Raw genomic sequence first — 18,088 nt, 5'->3', positions numbered from 1 at the left:
CCTAAACAAGTGGAGTAGAAATAGATAGAACTCTACGGGAATTGACCTGGAAATGCATTAATCCAGGAGGTGGAGACGGGAACAAGAGAGAAAGACTTAATACCTCACTGGAGAGAAGCTTTCTAATTATGCAAAATGTTTCTGTGGAAAAGTCATCCGTTAAGGAAGTAACACTGGGTTCTGCAACTGTGCTCCTGACACAGCCAAGCAAGTTTCGGTCAAAACTTCTGTAACTAAAAGGAAACAAAGACACTGAAAAACCATGCAGCAAACTAAGATGCTACCATAAGCAGCAGACTTGAGCCAGTGTTCTCTCCGTGGAGCTATCAGAGGCAGAAATGACAGAGCGCTGTGGGTACATGACATAGCTCTGTCCACGAGGATGGCAAAGAGACTTGAGGAGACGTGGGCTTGAGAGAGACAAGACAAAGAGACTTGAGAGAGACTTGAGCAGACATCTGCTGTCACTGTGAACCAGACCGTTTTCAAGATCTGAATAGATTAAGGACAATGTAATAAAAAGGAAGGTTGCAGAAGCTAAACACGATTGTTAAAAGGAGATTTATAAGAAGGAACCCCGGTGGCTCCGTCGGTTAAGCGCCCGACTTTGGCTCAGGTCATGATCTCCCGCTTCCTGAGTTTGAGCCCCGCGTCAGGCTCTGCGCTGACAGTGCGGAGGCTGCTTGAGATTCGCTCTCTCTGCCCCTGCCCCGCTTGCACCCTGTCTGTCTCTCAAATAAATAAGTAAACTTAAAAAAAAAAAGTAGATTTATAAGAAAGCGAACTTCATACGAGGGCTTCCTATCAGTAATCATGACGTGTGATGGGTTGAGGTGAATCATTGGGAAACTGCCTTTTAGAATAAAATAGATTGTTCTTAAAATAATTTCACGAATGTGTACAGGAGAATTGAAACATGTAAAAAAATTCTTGAGTGTTTTTTTTTTTTTTTTAGTTTAAAAAGGGCTGTCTAAGATAAAGTCGAATGAATTCATAATCGTAAACATCTGAAACATTCCTGCAGCATTTTCAAGGTTGGGTTTTCTGTCCCCTTATCTCAATCCTCATCTGAGTCACCATACCACGATTTTGTGACTCCAGTGTCTCTAATAATCTCCGCTAGTAAAGGGCTATGAAAATTCAGTAACGACACAGAACAGGACCTCAATAGATTCAAATGCTCATATTGTCTTAGGCCTTGAGTCTTCAGAGAAAGCAAATTAATGAAAATGGTTTTCTCCCCTTTTCCTCCAGAATGGTACGTATATCATGATTACCTTTCCCCAGGTCTTCAGTATATTTCGCTATGAAATATAAAAGTAATTTCTGGATTCCTCTTGGTTTTGTCATATACTCAGGGGTTTGCCTCAGTATCACAGATACAGAAAACACAAAAACCTTCCTTGTATTTATGACTGATTACATAGATAAAGGGCTAATATTTTGAAAATCGAGGCAAAACGCATGTTGGGTGTATGCCGTAGCAATGCCATGGAGTTCTCACACTTGCACACGATGAACCCTCCCGACAGCCCAGCCAAGAAAGAAAACATGTTTAACCTGAAGATACGTAGAACCCAGGAGCAAGGGCATGGTCCAAGGAAGTCAATTCTGTCCGTTTGGAGGCTCGTTCAACTTTTCTGTAGAAAGAAATCATAATCATTTCTTCCATAAGGGACAGAGATGGACAAGCCGGAAAAGGTTTAGGTACTTCCATCCATAAAAGTTCACTTCTCAGTTTCACTACAGACCCTGAGAAAAATCAAACGTAACATACTTAAAAGTTTACATCTGTTCGATCAGTTTGATAATTTAAGCTTCCGGTTCTGAAGTCTGGGCTCTGTCATATTCCAAAAAAAACCCCAGTGTTTACAATCAGAAATCCATCGTGAGAGTCTTTTCCTAAGAGGTCGCTGTATGGAGTCTGCTTTTTCAATTTCCGTATTTTCAAGAAACGCAAGAACTCCTCTCCGTACCTGAACCTGATTATGAACCCCTGATTGTCAGTGGGTGCGGAGAGCCTGCATCCATGAGGAAGCAGTTTACAAAAAAGAACCAAAAACACCTTAATTATGAACTGGATTCAGAACTTTCTCGGTCAGGGAAGCTTTTGCGTCAGATGATCAAAACACGGAGTTTCGCTAATCCTTTCTTCTGGATTAGAGAATGTCATTTGAAACGTAGAGAGAAATACACGTAATATATTGGATGACTTCTTGTGCTGTGATCATTGTGTGTTGTTGGAACTGTTGATGCTGTAGGTTGTCATTTGGCTCCAATGCCCTGGTGGTAAGGAAATGAAAACCTGAGGGACATCTTTCTCGTTTATAGCTGGGGAGGGCTTTCTTAACTGCTGGGAAAAATTGGGAGGCCACATTTGTCCTCGGTTTAGTGGGACCATCAAATAGCCCAGCAAAGCGCTGTGTTGATTGCCCTGTGCACCGAGCGGGGCTCTTCCATTTCATTTTCATGCATCATTTACAAGTTGCTGCAGTGAATCTACGGAGTCAGCACATCTCAGCAAGTTAACACAAGTGGGCTCGAAGGGAAGAAAGACATTCTGAGGTATCGAGGCATGTTTGTTTCTGTCCACTGATTGCACTGAAAACACAAGTCAATCAGGAAGAAAGATTAATAGTTTGTGTAGATGTGAGAAGTGTGCAGGTCTCCACATGGACGGGATCACTCGCCGAGCTCACATTACAGCAACAACGTGATAGAAGCTAGCTTTGCGTTCTGAGTTTGGAGCATCAGGATGCGAATTTCACCTTCTTTTGCCTTCATAATTATGCGTGAGCAGAAGCATACCCGTGAAATAACTATGGACAAAGAACTTTCACATCGCGGGGTGCCTGGGTGGTCAAGAGGGTTAAACGTCCGACTTTGGCTCGGGTCATGATCTCACAGCTCATGGGTTCAGGTCCCAGGTTGGGCTCTGGGCTGACAGCTCGGAGCCTGGAACCTGTTTTGGATTCTGTGCCTCCCTCTCTCTCTGCCCCTCCCCTGCTCGTGCTCTGTCTCTCTCTCTCTCAAAAATAAATAACCATTCAAAATATTTTTTAAAAAAGAAAGTTGAAAAAAATAAGAACTTTCCCATCTCAATATTAAGGAAAAAATGGAATAAGGGCATTAAAAATTGTCAAAGAATTTGAACACACACTTCACGAATGAGAAGAAACAGATGACAAATTATTACGTGAAAAGTTGGTATCTACCATTAATCATGAGGGAACTGCAAATTTAAAATGACTCTTAGAAATATCTAAAAATAATCTGACCATACCAGTCACCAGAGAGAAAGTGGAACAATAAAACTCGTTTACATTTGTGTGAAAAGCAAAACGATACAGTCCTTTGGGGGGGAAAAAAAACTGGGAAGTTTCTCATAAAATTAAGCACAAGCTTAACAAATGAGCCCTAGTTATTCACTCAAGACAAATACGAGCCCATATCCACACAAAGACCTGTGTGCAGATCTTTATAAAACCTTTATTCACACTGGCCCAAAGTGTAAAGAGCCCACATTTTCATGGTGAATGAACGAATAGGTAAACACATTGGGATGCATTCATGCAATTGAACACTACTCAGCAGAATCAATCACTGATGCCCACACCCGCAGAAACAAATCGAATCCGCAAAGCTTTAGGTTAAGGGACAGAGCTCTACGCAAAAAGGCTGCACGCTCAATGCTTTTATTGATGAGGGACACTTTGCAGAGGCAAAAGGAACCAAAACCAGGCAGATGGTTGGTTGCCCATGCTGGGGACAGAAGGAGTTGACTGACTATAAAGGTGGGAAATGTCCGTGGGGTGAAGGAAATACTGTGTGTCTTTAACATGTTGATGGTTAGTCGACTGTATCACTTTGTAAGTCTTATGAACAGTGAACCTAAAAAGAGTAAATTTCATTGTATGGTAAATGTACTTCAATATATTCAATGGGCACGTATATGTGTGTTTATACATAGGTATATACACGCCCTTTCCCTATTTCACCCTTGGGTGAAGGTGGGGCAAAAGGTATGGATTTCCAACTTATAAAATAAATAGGTCCTGGGAGTGTAACCTACATCATGGTGACTCTAGTTAAGAATATTGCATGGATTTTTTTTTTTGACGTTTTATTTATTTTTGAGAGACAGACACGGAGCGTGAGCAAGGGAGGGGCAGAGAGAGACGGAGACAGAATCTGAAGCAGGCTCCAGGCTCTGAGCTGTCAGCACAGGGCCCGACGTGGGGCTTGAACTCACAAACCTCAAGATCGTGACCTGAGCCGAGCTCGATGCTTAACTGACTGAGCCACCCAGGCGCCCCAACTATACTGTACTGAATATTTGAAAGTTTCCAAGGGTCGATCTTAGAAGTTCTCATCACAAGAAAAAAAAAATTGTAACTCTATATGGTGACGGAAGCTAACTAGACTTATTGTGGTGATCATTTTGCAATATATGCAAATATACTATTATGTTAAACAGCTGAAGGTAATACAATGTTATATGTCAACTATACCTCAATAAAGATATACATGCAGAAAAAATACACATGCAGATATTTTTACATATATAGTACATAAAGAGACTAGGTCGGTGTTTCTCAAATGCACATGTAAATCTTTAAGGCATCTTTCTAGAAATGCACATTATGAAACAGTAGGTCTGGGGGGTAGCCTGAAATTCAGCATTTTAACAAATTCTCAGATGATGTCTGTGATGTTATCCATGGACCACTGTGAGTACCAAGAGATAAGGTCTGGTACAAATCAGATTGGGCCATTATCCGTGGCGCTAAAAACAATTACAATATAATTGGCGTAAATTGCAGCCCATAATTTGAAAAAAGGTCTTGAAATTCTTGAAAGACGAAATTCTTCTCCAGGGGCCCTGTTTAGCTGAAAGCATTCAATGAAATACATTCCATGAGGGAAGGCTTCCTGGGAGCCGCCGAAGGCCTATGGAATTCAAGTCAGTGGATCTTGACTTATATAAACTTTCTTGATGTCCACAGGACCTAAATGTCCAAGATTTCATTCATAAAATTCTTGTGTAATCTTGTGCCCAAATCCAATTGCATTACAAGATATAATGAACACAAGATTTATTTTTTTATGCATGAACTTTTGGAGGCTATAAATATTTTTGCTAAGAATTGAACTTGGGATTGGCATGATACGTCACTAAGCAGGTGAGTGGATCTCAGTTCAGCCTTAGCTCTGTACTAACACTCCAAGGGCCATCTCGTATTAGTGCTTCCTTTTAAATCAGGCCATGGAAAATTAGGAAGATGTTTCTTTTTATCCATTTTTTAAAGTTTATTTATTTATTTTTGAGAGAGAGAGAGAGCAGGTGAGGGGCAGAGACAGACAGAGAATCTCAAGCAGGTTCTGCCCTGTCACCACAGAGCCCAGCATGGGGCTCGAACTCACTAACCATGAGATCATGACCTGAACCGAAACCAAGAGTTGGACGCTTAACCAACCGGGGCACGCAGGCACCCCTCTTTATATCCATTAATGGAGGAAAACTTCTACCCTGTCAAGTCATATTCCGTTTTCAATTTTCCTTGATTTCATTCATCGTAAAATGATACCTTTGCAAACTAATACACTAGACAAGAGGATGTAAATGACTTAACATAATTTATGCCAGAATGTTAATTTTACTTGGTTTTTGAAATGCTAATAAGAGTATAGTCAAAGTGCTTGCATAATATTAGAAAGATAGTTTCTTCCTAGGGGGATAGTTATGAATGCATTCCGTCCTATATTTTTATTTTCTAGATTGCAATACTTTATGAATAAGGTATGCTTTTAAATACATTTTATTTGTGCTTTTATTCATGGTAAAGTTGGAAGGAGAATCCATAGAAACAAAAGTACCACCAAAGTAGTTCCTTTATATGTGGATAGCATTTGTACTTACCACACCCTCAAAGCAACCTCAGTATTTCTATTTGTCTCACAATTTGTAAATTTTTCCAGTATCCACTTTTATTCTCAGATCACCTGCTTAACATATAACATATAAAACTAAGGTCTAAAATTCAGTGTCATGTAGGAAGGGTATGAACGTCAACACTGATGACCTTCGATGTCTGGAAGAATTTTGTCAGACTTCGCCATTCAGGACAGAGCTTTGTTAGTAAGTTCTTTTTAACACAAAAACCTATCAAAATCAGTCAGTGCTTTGTGTTGTTAAATGGAAAAAAAATTATTATTCTTAAATTGTATCTTTATAACTGTAATTTGTTCAATTGATTCAAACACTGAAATGCCCTGATGGGTATTTCATGGAATATTTTATTGGGGAAATTTGGATTGGCACTTAATTCTTGTTCATCAGTAAACGAGCAATTGTCCTGCGTATCGTAGGAGACGAAGGGCAGGCTATCGACTTTGCTTTCTGCCTGCAGTATATTTACTAACTGAATTTTTATTGAGTTTGTGTTTTTGTTTTCTCCCCGTGAGTCACTGACAGTCCTACCAAAATGTAAAAATTCATCCTGAATCATCTTTGGCTCTCAGATAACATCTTAGCTGGTTACTAAAAAAGCTAACTGAAAAAAAGACACGATATAACTTCAAGGAACACAACCGAAATCGAGTTTTATAACACATATCTACTGTCATGGTGGAACCAGTCCAGTTTCATTAGACCAGAGGTCTTGCTAGATCACAGGAAGCCAAGCATTCTGGGTTCAGTTGGTGCTATGTCTCATCCGAGGCGTGAAGTGTTGGTCAATATTAGATTAGAGGCTTCTAAAGAAAATCAACAAGAATGATTGTTGTTGGCTTAGTGGACGGCACTATTTCTTCTGAAACCTTTTTTTAAAAATTTGTTTTTAAGAAAGGGAGAGACAGAGTGCTAGCTGGGTAGGGGCAGAGAGAGAAACACGCACAGAATCCGAAGCAGCCTCCAGGCTCCGAGCTGTCAGCCCAGAGCCCTACATGGGGCTGGAATCCACGAACCGCGAGATCATGACCTGAGCCAAAGTCGGAGGCTTAACTGACTAAGCCATCCAGGCGCCCCTCTTCTGAGACCTTTTTAATGGACACCACTCGCAGGGGGTTACTCCTTCTTTTTAGAAAAAAATTTTTTAATGTTTATTTATTTTTGAAAGAGAGACAGAGAGAGAACAGAGGAAGGGCAGAGAGGAGACACAGAATCCGAAGCAGGCTCCAGGCTCTGAGCTGTCAGCACAGGGCCTGACATAGGGCTCGAACCCACAGACGGGGAGATCATGATCTGAAATGAAGTCGGAGGCCCAACCAACCGAGCCACCTCGGCGCCCCAGGGAGTTACTGCTTCTGAAACACAGAACATAAAAGCCCCCCGGGGGAAATACTAACAACTACCTCATTTCTTCAGTTCCTTTGCCAAGTGAGTGAATGTTTCAGAGTTGCGTATTTTTTACCACTTAGAAAAGTATGCGCAAACTTTCCTGTAATATCCCTCCCTGAAAAGACAGTGCACAAGAAAACATTACGCACACATGCACACAAACAGAAACGTGCCTACTTCTCAGAACCTAGTGCAAGCACGCGGTCTAGAAAATTCAGCTGCAATGAGAGGCCTTCTTGCCTGTTTACCAACCTTCTCTTTAATGGCGTAAACTTAATATGTTATGAACACTCAAAATTTTCATAGTTATTGCCAGAGCATTAAAAAGATCTTCTCTTTTTGGATCATACGTTCACAGAATTATTGGATTGGATATAATCCTGGAACTTCCCATGTGAAGCTCGAATTTCTTCCATCATGGCGTCTCATCTATGTTTGATATTGGGAGCCACACATTTCTTAACTTGGCAACTATGGCAAAAAGAAAGTTCTTAGATTCAGTCGAAGTGCACCTCCCCAAGATTCTAGCCTGCACATCCCTACCAAACCTAACCTCATAGTCCTCTCTGGACTATAGAGAAAGCTAATTCCTTTCCACGCAACAGTCTTTCATAATTTGTGTTTTCCCAAAGTTAACCCTTCTTACAAGTGAAACTTATTTCAGCAGCTTCTTATAGGACAAATTTGCATTGCTTTGGCATTTGGTGTTGGTATTTAAAATACGTTCCAGTTTTTCCATCTCTATCTTCCAGTGGGTTCCATAACCATCGTTGGGGAAGCAGGAGTTTCCAGGAAAATATTCACAATTACTGTTTTGCGTCTTCTCAGTTACCTGATGATTGGAGCTTCATCTGCTAAGATAGCCCTTCGGAAAGAACGGGGATAAGTATTGTGTTTTACAGAATAAGACACTGCATTCCTTCCATAGAAGAAAGACCGTGATTCACGCACTGCTTTGAGTGTATCGATTCATTCATTCCTTCATTCGCTAGAAATGTACAAGGCTGTCTGCTAGGTGTATAAAATACATAAAGAGGAATCGCTCATCAATCCTGGTGTCAAAAGATCACAATCATTAAGGAATAGAGAGTGTAGGGGTGCCTGGTTAACCATCCGACTTTGGCTCAGGTCACGATCCCTCCATTCGGGGGTTCAAGCCCCACATCAGACTCCGTACTGACAGCTCAGAGCCTCGAGCCTGCTTCAGATTCTGTGTCTCCCTCTGTCTCTGCCCCTCCCCTACTCGTGCTCTGTCTCTCTCTCTCTCTCTCAAAAATAAATAATAAACATTAAAAAATTAAAAAAAAAAGAAACATAAAGTGTATTATAGAAGTCAGGTGTATGATGTTGTCTGGAACGTATTTGAGTCCGTTATGGTGACTATGGTTATGACTTATGATTCAGATATGGAGAGATTATTTTTAGGTGTGAATCAACTTTACTCCCCTGTGTTAAGATTTCTAACTAATTTAATATTTAAACCGTTTTCTATTTCCTTTTAAATAGTAAGCTCTCTGCTTTGGTAGTGAATTCCTAAAGGCGAGAAATGTGTAATAAAGGGAAAGCATCTTCACAAAAAAAAGGGGGGGGGTGCCTGGGTGGCTCGCTTGGTTAAGCGTCCGACTTCAGCTCAGCCCATGATGTCGCAGTTCGCGAGTTTGAGCCCTGCATCGAGCTCTGTGCTGACAGCTCAGAGTCTGAAGCCTGCTTCAGATTCTGGGTCTCTTTCTCTCTCTCTCTCTCTCTCTCTGCCCCTCCCCTGCTTGTGCTCTGTCTCCCTCTCTCAAAAATAAATATTCAAAAAGAAAAGGGAAAAGAGCTTCTAAAATGTATTGTAGTGTGCCATGTGTTGGCATTATTTCATTATCATAAAATCAAAATACATATAAATCTAAATATAGAACACTTTAATAAATGAAATATTGAGTTATATTTCATATAATACTTTTGCTTTGCGGTTATTGAGCTGTGTCAATGCTGATATTTAGACTGCCCCTAACAAACCTTTGAAAATTATGTTTCCATGTGGCTCAGTCAGGTAAGCGTCTGACTTCGGTCATGATCTCATGGTTCATAGGTTCGAGCCCCATGTCAGGCTCTGCACTGACCGCTGAGAGCCTGGACCCTGCTTCAGATTCAGTGTCTCCCTCTCTCTCTCTCCTCCTACCCTGCTTATGCTCTGACTCTCTCAAAAATAAATAAATAAATAAACATTTTTTTTTTAAGTTGAAAATAATAGGTTCTGTGGTCAAAACAAACAAAAGCAAATTGTACAGAGAGCAGTTCCTATGTGTTACCCAGGCATTGAGACAAATAGATTGACATTTAGTCTTCTCACATAGGATGCAGAGTAGATATTATTAAACCCAATATTACAGAGAAAATAGTCAACTTTTAGAGATGTTAAATCATTAACTTTGTCCTATGGCTAATGCATTTCAGACCCCATTTTGATGGGACCTCAAACAGACATATGATAAACGTTTATGTTTTTCGTAAAACATTTTAACTTCATGCTTACCAAAATGGCTTGTCTTGCCAGAATTCCTTGGGAGTCAGAGCATATGTGACCAGAGAAGGGACAGTTTACGGTTGCTTCTCAGTCATCAGGGTTGCGATGATCAACATCTGTATTTAGAACTAAAAAACCGGAGGGCGCCTGGGTGGCTCAGTCGGTTAAGCATCTGACTGTTGGTTTCAGCTCAGGTCATGATCTCACAGCTCTAGGGATCGAGCCCTGCATTGGGCTTTGTGCTGATGGTGAAGAGCCTGCCTGGGATTGTCTCTCTCTCTCCCTCTCTCTGTCCCTTTCCCCTCTCTACCCCTGCCCCCCCCCCACCTGTCTCTCAAAATAAATACATTAATTAAAAAAAAGAACCTAGGAACTGAGTCAGGACATAGGCTGTGGGCATGTCTCTTTCTTTTCACTTCCCCACCAGGGCATGATCGTTTGGCCTTTTCTTAAAGACATAAATCTGAGACTCACGAATCTGCCAAAGTAAAACAGGAGGGCTTGATTCAGATTCTATCCTAAAGGAGCTCTAATAAGAAATTCTTGTAAAAAATTTAATGCCCAGATTTTCAGAATTCTGATGGTAGTTGGGAGAGTATAAGTAGGAAATCGGAACAGCTTTAGGCTCTGCTTTATTTAATGTATTAAGATAATGAAGTTAGCGTCCGTGTTTCAGGAAAATGGATGATGACATTCACTATTGATCTCTGGACAGGTTGAGAACAATATTATAATAATCCATACCAGTCAGCCTGACCTTTTACTGATTTGGCTTCTAGCTTGAGTGGGAGGAAAAAAGAAGAATAAAATAAAGGCTTCTGTATGAGTGAAGTATAACATAGGAACGGTCATATCCCTGGACTTTATTATTATTTATCATTAAAGCAGTGATCCATCAAATCATTAATCTCATTAGAGACTTGTAAATCAGGAAGACAGGCCATCATGAAGCTTCATAGGATCTGCTTAGCAATGAACTTTAAACATTTTTCAAGGTCCATCTATGAAAATGGGCCTTACAAGCAATAAAGGAGTTATAGTAACTCTTGTGGCTCAAATAGCACCTCTGTAAAGGTTCCTGAGACTTTTCCACCTAGAATCAATTTCTCCTTCCTACATATTGTGCCTCTGTGATAAGTCAAACGTTATAATCAGAGAATGTTAGACGGGGAAGGCTCTGACAATTAAATGACGACGAATGCCACAAAGCTTGTTACGGAGACAGGGACCATTTTAGAACATCTGTCTCCCCTACTCGATTATAGCTACTGGACATTAAACCTGGACATCCCAGCTACCTCCGAAACGTGCATTTCCCATCACAGGACATCAGCGGATATGTCGCCCAAGCGAGAAAAGCTGATCAGGGGAGGGACAGAGAAATGCACAGCTGAGAGCCAGCCACGTTTCACTCACCGAAATGGGTACAGGGGCTATTGTGAGTGTGGACGGGGGCAAGCGTGTTGACGCTCAGGTGAGGCGGCCATAGAAAATAGCCAAAGAACTAGCAAAGAAGGGGAGTTCCCTTGGACAAAAGCAGAAGGAAATCTTCAGTGCAGGCTCAAGATAATTTAATTTAAGCATTTTAGACTAACTCTATTTCCATACTCATGATGAGTATGCCAAGGAAAAATACGGTTGCTTATTCTGTCGACCTCTACACTGCACGTCGACATCTTCACTGTCAGTTTTGAAATCTCCCAGATGTCGTGTGTATATACAGAGCAGGCATAGAATATGCACAAAGCAGTGTTGCACAGTGTCTAAAAGCTCGTGTCAACACGCCAGGTTCGAATCTTGGCCTCACCCCTCACTCCCCGTGTGATTTTAGGCTGCCATATTATGTCTTTAAGCCTCATCGGTAAATGAAGATAATAGCATCTACTAGAGGAGAAAATATTAGAGCAAATATTTCTATGAGACAAATTCATGAATTGTGTGCTGACCAAAAGTTAGATATGACACCAAAAGCATAACCCACACAAGAAAAACAGAGAAAAATCAGACTTTGTCAAGATTGAAAACTTTTGCACTTCAGAAGACACGATTGACAAAATGACAAGACAAGTCACAGACAGGGACAAAACCCAGGCTGGTTATTATCGAAAGGCCAGGGAACACTGACTGCTGGTGAGCACGAGGAGAAACCAGAAACTCTGCATATTCCAAGCAGGAATATGAAATGTTACAGATGCTTTGGAAACACCGAGGCCATTGTTTAAGAAGTTAAACGTAAATTACCGTAAAAGCAAGCAATTTCACCCGTTAAAATGTACACAGAGAAAGGCAACAGCATTGTTCATGACAACCCCGAACTGGAACAACCTAGTATCCATCACATAACAAATAGATAAGATATATATATATTTTATTCATTCGCTATACGATATATATGTATGTCTGTGTGTGTGTGTGTGTGTGTGTGTGCAATGTTCATGAAATGGGACACTGCTCAGCAGCTAGAAGGGAAGAAGTCTCAATGCGTGCCATGGTGTGGACCCTCAGAACCATTACGATAAGTGCAAGGAATAGACACCAGAGAGAAAAGGTTATGTGAATGGATTATCTGAATCAATTTACATGAAATGTATAGAAAATGCAAACTTAGAGACAGAAAGCAGATCAATAGTTGCCTTGGGCTTGGACTGGGAGTGGATAGTAACTGCAAACAGACTTGAGGCAATGTTTGAAAGGTTCTAAAACTGTACTGTGGTAATATTTGCACTCTGTCCTTCTACGAAAATCATTTCATTCGACACATAAGAGGGGTGAATTTTGTACTATGTAACGTATCGCTCAATAAAGCTCTCAAATGGACATTGGTGGAAAGAGAGTACACGAAACTACACAAAAAAGACTTCGCCTAAATGTCTATTAAAGTTCCCCAAATAGGAACGTACATGTGATATAACCAATAGCAGCAACAAAATACTATTGAATCTATGGGGATTTCACATTATACAATATGTGAAATGTAAGTTGCTTTGCCCCAATGCATATTACATAGCAGGTATTTAGTAAATGCTACATGTAAGTAATTGTTAGTATTCAAATATTACAAAAATCACTTGAGAGACATATGTACAAGCACGTTTGTATCCACTTAACATAGCCAAATATACTTTATTTGACTTAATTCTTTTAGTTCAAAACTAGATTTTTGGGTGCGCCTGGGTGGCTCAGTTGGTTAAGCATCCGACTTCTCAGCTCAGGTCATGATCTCGAGGTCCGTGATTTCCAGCCCCATGTTGGGCTCTGTGCTGACCGCTCAGAGCCTGGAGCCTGTTTCGGATTCTGTGTCTCCCTCTCTCTCTGACCCTCCCCCATTCATGCTCTGTCTCTCTCTGTCTCAAAAATAAATAAATGTTAAAAAAAATTTAAAAACTAGATTTTTGTTGTCACGCAAATGTAACTGGCAAAATCGTGAGCTCTGATTCATTTAAATGATCACTCGTGTTATTTTTGTTTGTGGATAAATTATTTTCTGATAAAACTCACTCTTCCTGAATATGCTTTCCATTTGATGAAGTACATGACTGCAACAGAGCAGGGTAAAAATGTTTAGGAATGCTTTGAATGGTTGAAGAATAATAAAATAACAAAATTAGAATATTATCAGTTATGGGGCATCTGGGTGGTTCAATCGGTTGAGCGTCCAACTTCGGCTCAGGTCACCATCTCGAGGTCTGTGAGTTCAAGCCCCGCGTCAGGCTCTGTGCTGACAGCTCGGAGCCTGGAGCCTGCTTCGAATTCTGTGTCTCCCTCTCTCTCTGCCCCTCCCCTGCTCATGCTCTGGCTCTCTCTCAGTCAAAATTAAGTAAACATTAAAAAAAAAAAAGAACATTATCAGTTACTTACCATTGCTTACTCCTTGCCAATCCCAAGTGACAGTGTTCTCCCTACAAGTAGCTGCTCTAATTGTTTTTTTAATTTTTTTACGTTTATTCATTTTTGAGAGACAGAGAGAGACAAAGCACAAGCAGGGGAGGGGCAGAGAGAGAGGGAGACACAGAATCCGAAGCAGGCTCCAGGCTCCGAGCTGTCAGCACAGAGCCTGATGTGGGGCTCAACCGACTGAGCCACCCAGGCACCCCTACATTTATTTATTTTTGAGAGACAGAGAGAGACAACGTGAGCAGGGGAGGGGCAGAGAGAGAGGAAGACACAGAATCAGAAGCAGCCTCCAGGCTCCCAGTTGTCCGCACAGAGCCTGATGCAGGGCTCGAACTCATGAACCGTGAGATCAAGACCTGAGCTGAAGTCAGAAGCACAACCGACTGAGCCACCCAGGCGGCCCTGCTCTCCTAATTCTTGTGTTAAATACCTTCTTGCTCTTCTCTATAGTGTTAATAGATGTGTGTGTGTGTGTGTGTGTGTGTGTGTGTGTGTGTGTGATTAAAAGACATACTATTTAGTTTTGGTTTTGAGCTATATATAAATGGAATCATACCATATGTATTTTTCTGACTTTTTCCTCAACACTGTGGGTTGGAAATTAGCACGTGTGTTAGGTAGCCAATCTACTTTTATTTTCACTGGTGATAGAATTCTCTTGAATGCATGCTTGACAATTCGTCATTTATTAGATAGACAACGTCGGCTGCCCCAGGTTTTGCTCTAATGGATAATGCCACTATGAACATTATTATATGTCTTTTCGGTGCATATTTAGAAGCATCTATTTAACTGCTGGGTTGTAGGATAAACACATGCGTCTATTTACATGTTAATGCCAAATCATTTTCCCGTTCGCTTGTACCACTGACGCTTACCATTAAGCAGTGTGTGTGAGTTCTTATTTCTCCAAATCCTCACTAATGTTTGCCTCACTCATTCTCCAAATCCTCACAAACAGGATGTGGAATGGAATGTTGATTTGCACTTTTCTGATTATTCATGAATTTGAACATATTTTCCGACATCGATCGATGCCTGAGTTTCCTCCTCCGTGAGGATTTATTTCCAGGTAATTAATATTGATGAAGTGGCTACTAAAATATTTCGCTTAATATTTCCTTGTGTATCCTTGATACATAGAAATACATTCTTTGAATCTTGTTATATCTAGAAATTTTGCTTATTTCCCTTGTTCCACTAATCTATCTGTAGATTCTTCAAGATTTTCTATAGAGACAAGTATATTGTTCTTAAATATTTTTACCGTTCATTTATTTTTGAGGGAGGGAGAGAGAGAGAGAGAGAGAGAGAGCAGGGGAAGGGCAGAGAGAGAGGGAGACACAGAATCTGAAGCAGGCTCCTGGCTCCGAGCTGTCAGCGCAGAGCCTGACGCGGGGCTCGAACCCACGGACCGCGAGATCATGACCTGAACCAAAATTGGATGCGACGGAGCCACCCAGGCGCCTCTGTTCTTAAAAGAAAAGGATAGTATCGACACTGATGTTTCCTTTCTATTCCTTACACTTTTCCTGTCCCCTGACTTATGGCCTGAGATACGACACACAGGTTAATGAGAACTGGGCATAGTCCTGCTGGCACTCAGTGCTTCTCACAGTCTTAAAGGAAATTGAGGTTTGCAGGTTCGCACATGACTTTTCCTAAACGATAAGAGGCAGAACCACCAACGTAGAACTATGATTTTTAGCAGAAAAGGAAACCGCTCTCCACTGGCTGCTACATTAGCTGCAGAGGCCCTGATGGCTCTAAATTAGGTTTAAACAAGTGCTCTCTGCAGAAAGGCACACCGTGATTGAAAAAAATGTATGTCCTTAAAATAATTTGGCCTCTTTTCACTTTTTTTTTTAAACGCAACCGACACTTTTAAGGCACCTATGTGCCCACATCTGTGGCTCACGGGACATTTCCATGAGAGGACGGTCCAGAGCCTTTCTGTGGTCAGACTGGAGCCGATCTGCAGCAGAGATCACACGGGCACGGTTTGCCTGTCCTATTTCTCTCGTCCAGGTTCGCACGCATGCATTCCTCCAGAAAGTTACTTCCACAAAAATCCGCCTGTGGTTCCTCTTCTAAGAAAGCTGATCAGTGACAGCTGGGGTCAGAGGCTGTCCCCAGAGGCAGATCCTGCCGTGGGATCATGGAGCACTGCCGTGCCAGCCCTGAAGACTGCATCCCGGCTAGCAGGTGCAGCCCCAGTGTCCCCGGGGTGCTGGCAAGGTGCAACTGCTTGGCTTTTCACTTGGGAGAACTGGGATGGAGTGCACACGGAAGGGGAGGTCCGTACGATGCCTCACACATTCACAAAATAGTAGCTATTAGGAAGGCAGATTTGGGTGGCTGTGGCCAAGTGCCACTGTCAGGCTAACATCTATGAAGCAACAAAAGAATGAAAAGTTTTCAAAGACTTGACATCGTGCAAGCCGTACTCTCGAATGCAAGTGCAATCGATGCTGAATGCAGTCACAAAGAGACGAGCAAAAATGTGGTTGAAAATTAAAGAACGTCTTCTCAAACACAGGAGAATAATAAAAGACACGATGATTATAAGCGAGTCAATGGTTCACAATGATTATAAGTGAATCAGATAAACAAGTGGGCGTATCAATAGGTAAGACATGTAGCTGAAATGTTTTCAAAGGTAAGGGCAAGAAGAAAGAATGGAAATCAGGGACCTAAATGGTCATCTTAAAGATCTGCAAGAGAAAACATGACTCCTAATGTGGAAATCTAATGTAGAAAACAGAAAAAAAAAATAATAACATAGAAAACAAAAGATAATGTAATTATCAATGATTCTGATAGATGTTTGGGCATGTAGTCAAGAAAAAAAAAGATAAGGCATAAATATTAAAAACTCGGGAATTAAAAAAGGGAAAAGTAATACAAGTTCTTTTCACATCAATACAGTATTGGAGAAACAAGTTTATTGCAAAAAGTAATTGAAAACGTAGATGTTATGAACAAGGTCACAGGTAAAAATGCAAATGAAAAATGAAAAAGAAAAAAGAAATGGTACATCTGGACAGTCTGATAACCGTTGAATTTATCATTATAAACCTTACTAAAAATAAAACTCTGGTTTCATTGGCTTTACTTGAAGGTGTTAGCAAATACTTTAGTGGAGAAATAGTTCCAAGATTTAATAAGTCTTTCAAAGCACAGACAAGACAATGAGCCCTCTGCAAATGTATATTTGCTAGAGTGACAATGAAATCTATCAAGGATAATATGAAACAGAAAATTAATAGGCTAATAGCATACATATGTATGAAATCATAGAAAAAAAGGGAGCAAAATAGAAGTAAAGTAAAACAAAGGAAGGATATAATAAACCAAAGAGCTAAACCCATGGGGCGCCTGGGTGCCTCAGTCGGGTTAAGTGTCGCTCTTGATTTCAGCTCAGGTCATGATCTCCTGGCTCACCAGCCCATGCTGGGCTCTGCACTGACAGAATGCAACCTGCTTGGGATTCTCTCTCCCTCTCTCTCTGACCCTTCTCCCCTCATTCTCTCTTTCTCTCTCTCAAAAATAAATAAATCAACATTTAAAAAAAGAGCTGAATCTACAAACTATTAAAAAAAAAGAGGAAATTCACAAAGTCAAAAAATGCTTTTTTGAGAAGAGCAGTTAAGTAGGTCGCATGAATTGACAAAAAATAGAGAGAGAGCTCATATCGCCGAAGTTAGGAATTAAAAAGGTGTTATCAGTGCATATATTAAAATGATAAAAGTAATGTTGTGAACTACTTTATTCATTAGAATCAAAAAGTTAGATAAAATGAACATCGTCCTTGAAAAACACAAATTATAGAAATTGACATGGAGTGAAACTGAATCGGAAAAACCTTGTGCCTATTAATGCAATTAATTGACCAATTTGTTAAAGAATTGACACCATAATTTTACATCATATTTATTGAATTATTGAATATTGAACACCTCACATATGAAGTGTTAGATGCATACTTTTGAACTCAAGGCACAACACAGCATACTTAGGCAACATAGAAAACATCCACAGCAAGATTTTTTCCCCCATGACTTACAATTCTCAGTGTAATATCACTCTTTTTTTTTTTTTGGAAGACCTAATTGGCATTATTAAATGATTCGTGAATCAGGAAGTACCCCATCTAGCAAGTAGAGAGGCACCCTGAGTTGTCCAAAGAGGAAGGTTTTTCTTTCTTTAATTTGTTTCAGTTTACTATTTTGAGAGAGAGAATGGGGGAAGGGCAGAGAGATAGAGAAAGAGAATCCCAAGCAGGCTCCGTGCTGTCAGTGCAGAGCCCGACGCGAGGCTTGATCTCATGAACCAGGAGACCA

The sequence above is a fragment of the Prionailurus bengalensis genome, chromosome B2 (genome assembly GCF_016509475.1).
Source record: "Prionailurus bengalensis isolate Pbe53 chromosome B2, Fcat_Pben_1.1_paternal_pri, whole genome shotgun sequence".
Lineage (NCBI taxonomy): Eukaryota > Metazoa > Chordata > Mammalia > Carnivora > Felidae > Prionailurus > Prionailurus bengalensis.
This window is presented reverse-complemented; position numbering follows the sequence as displayed.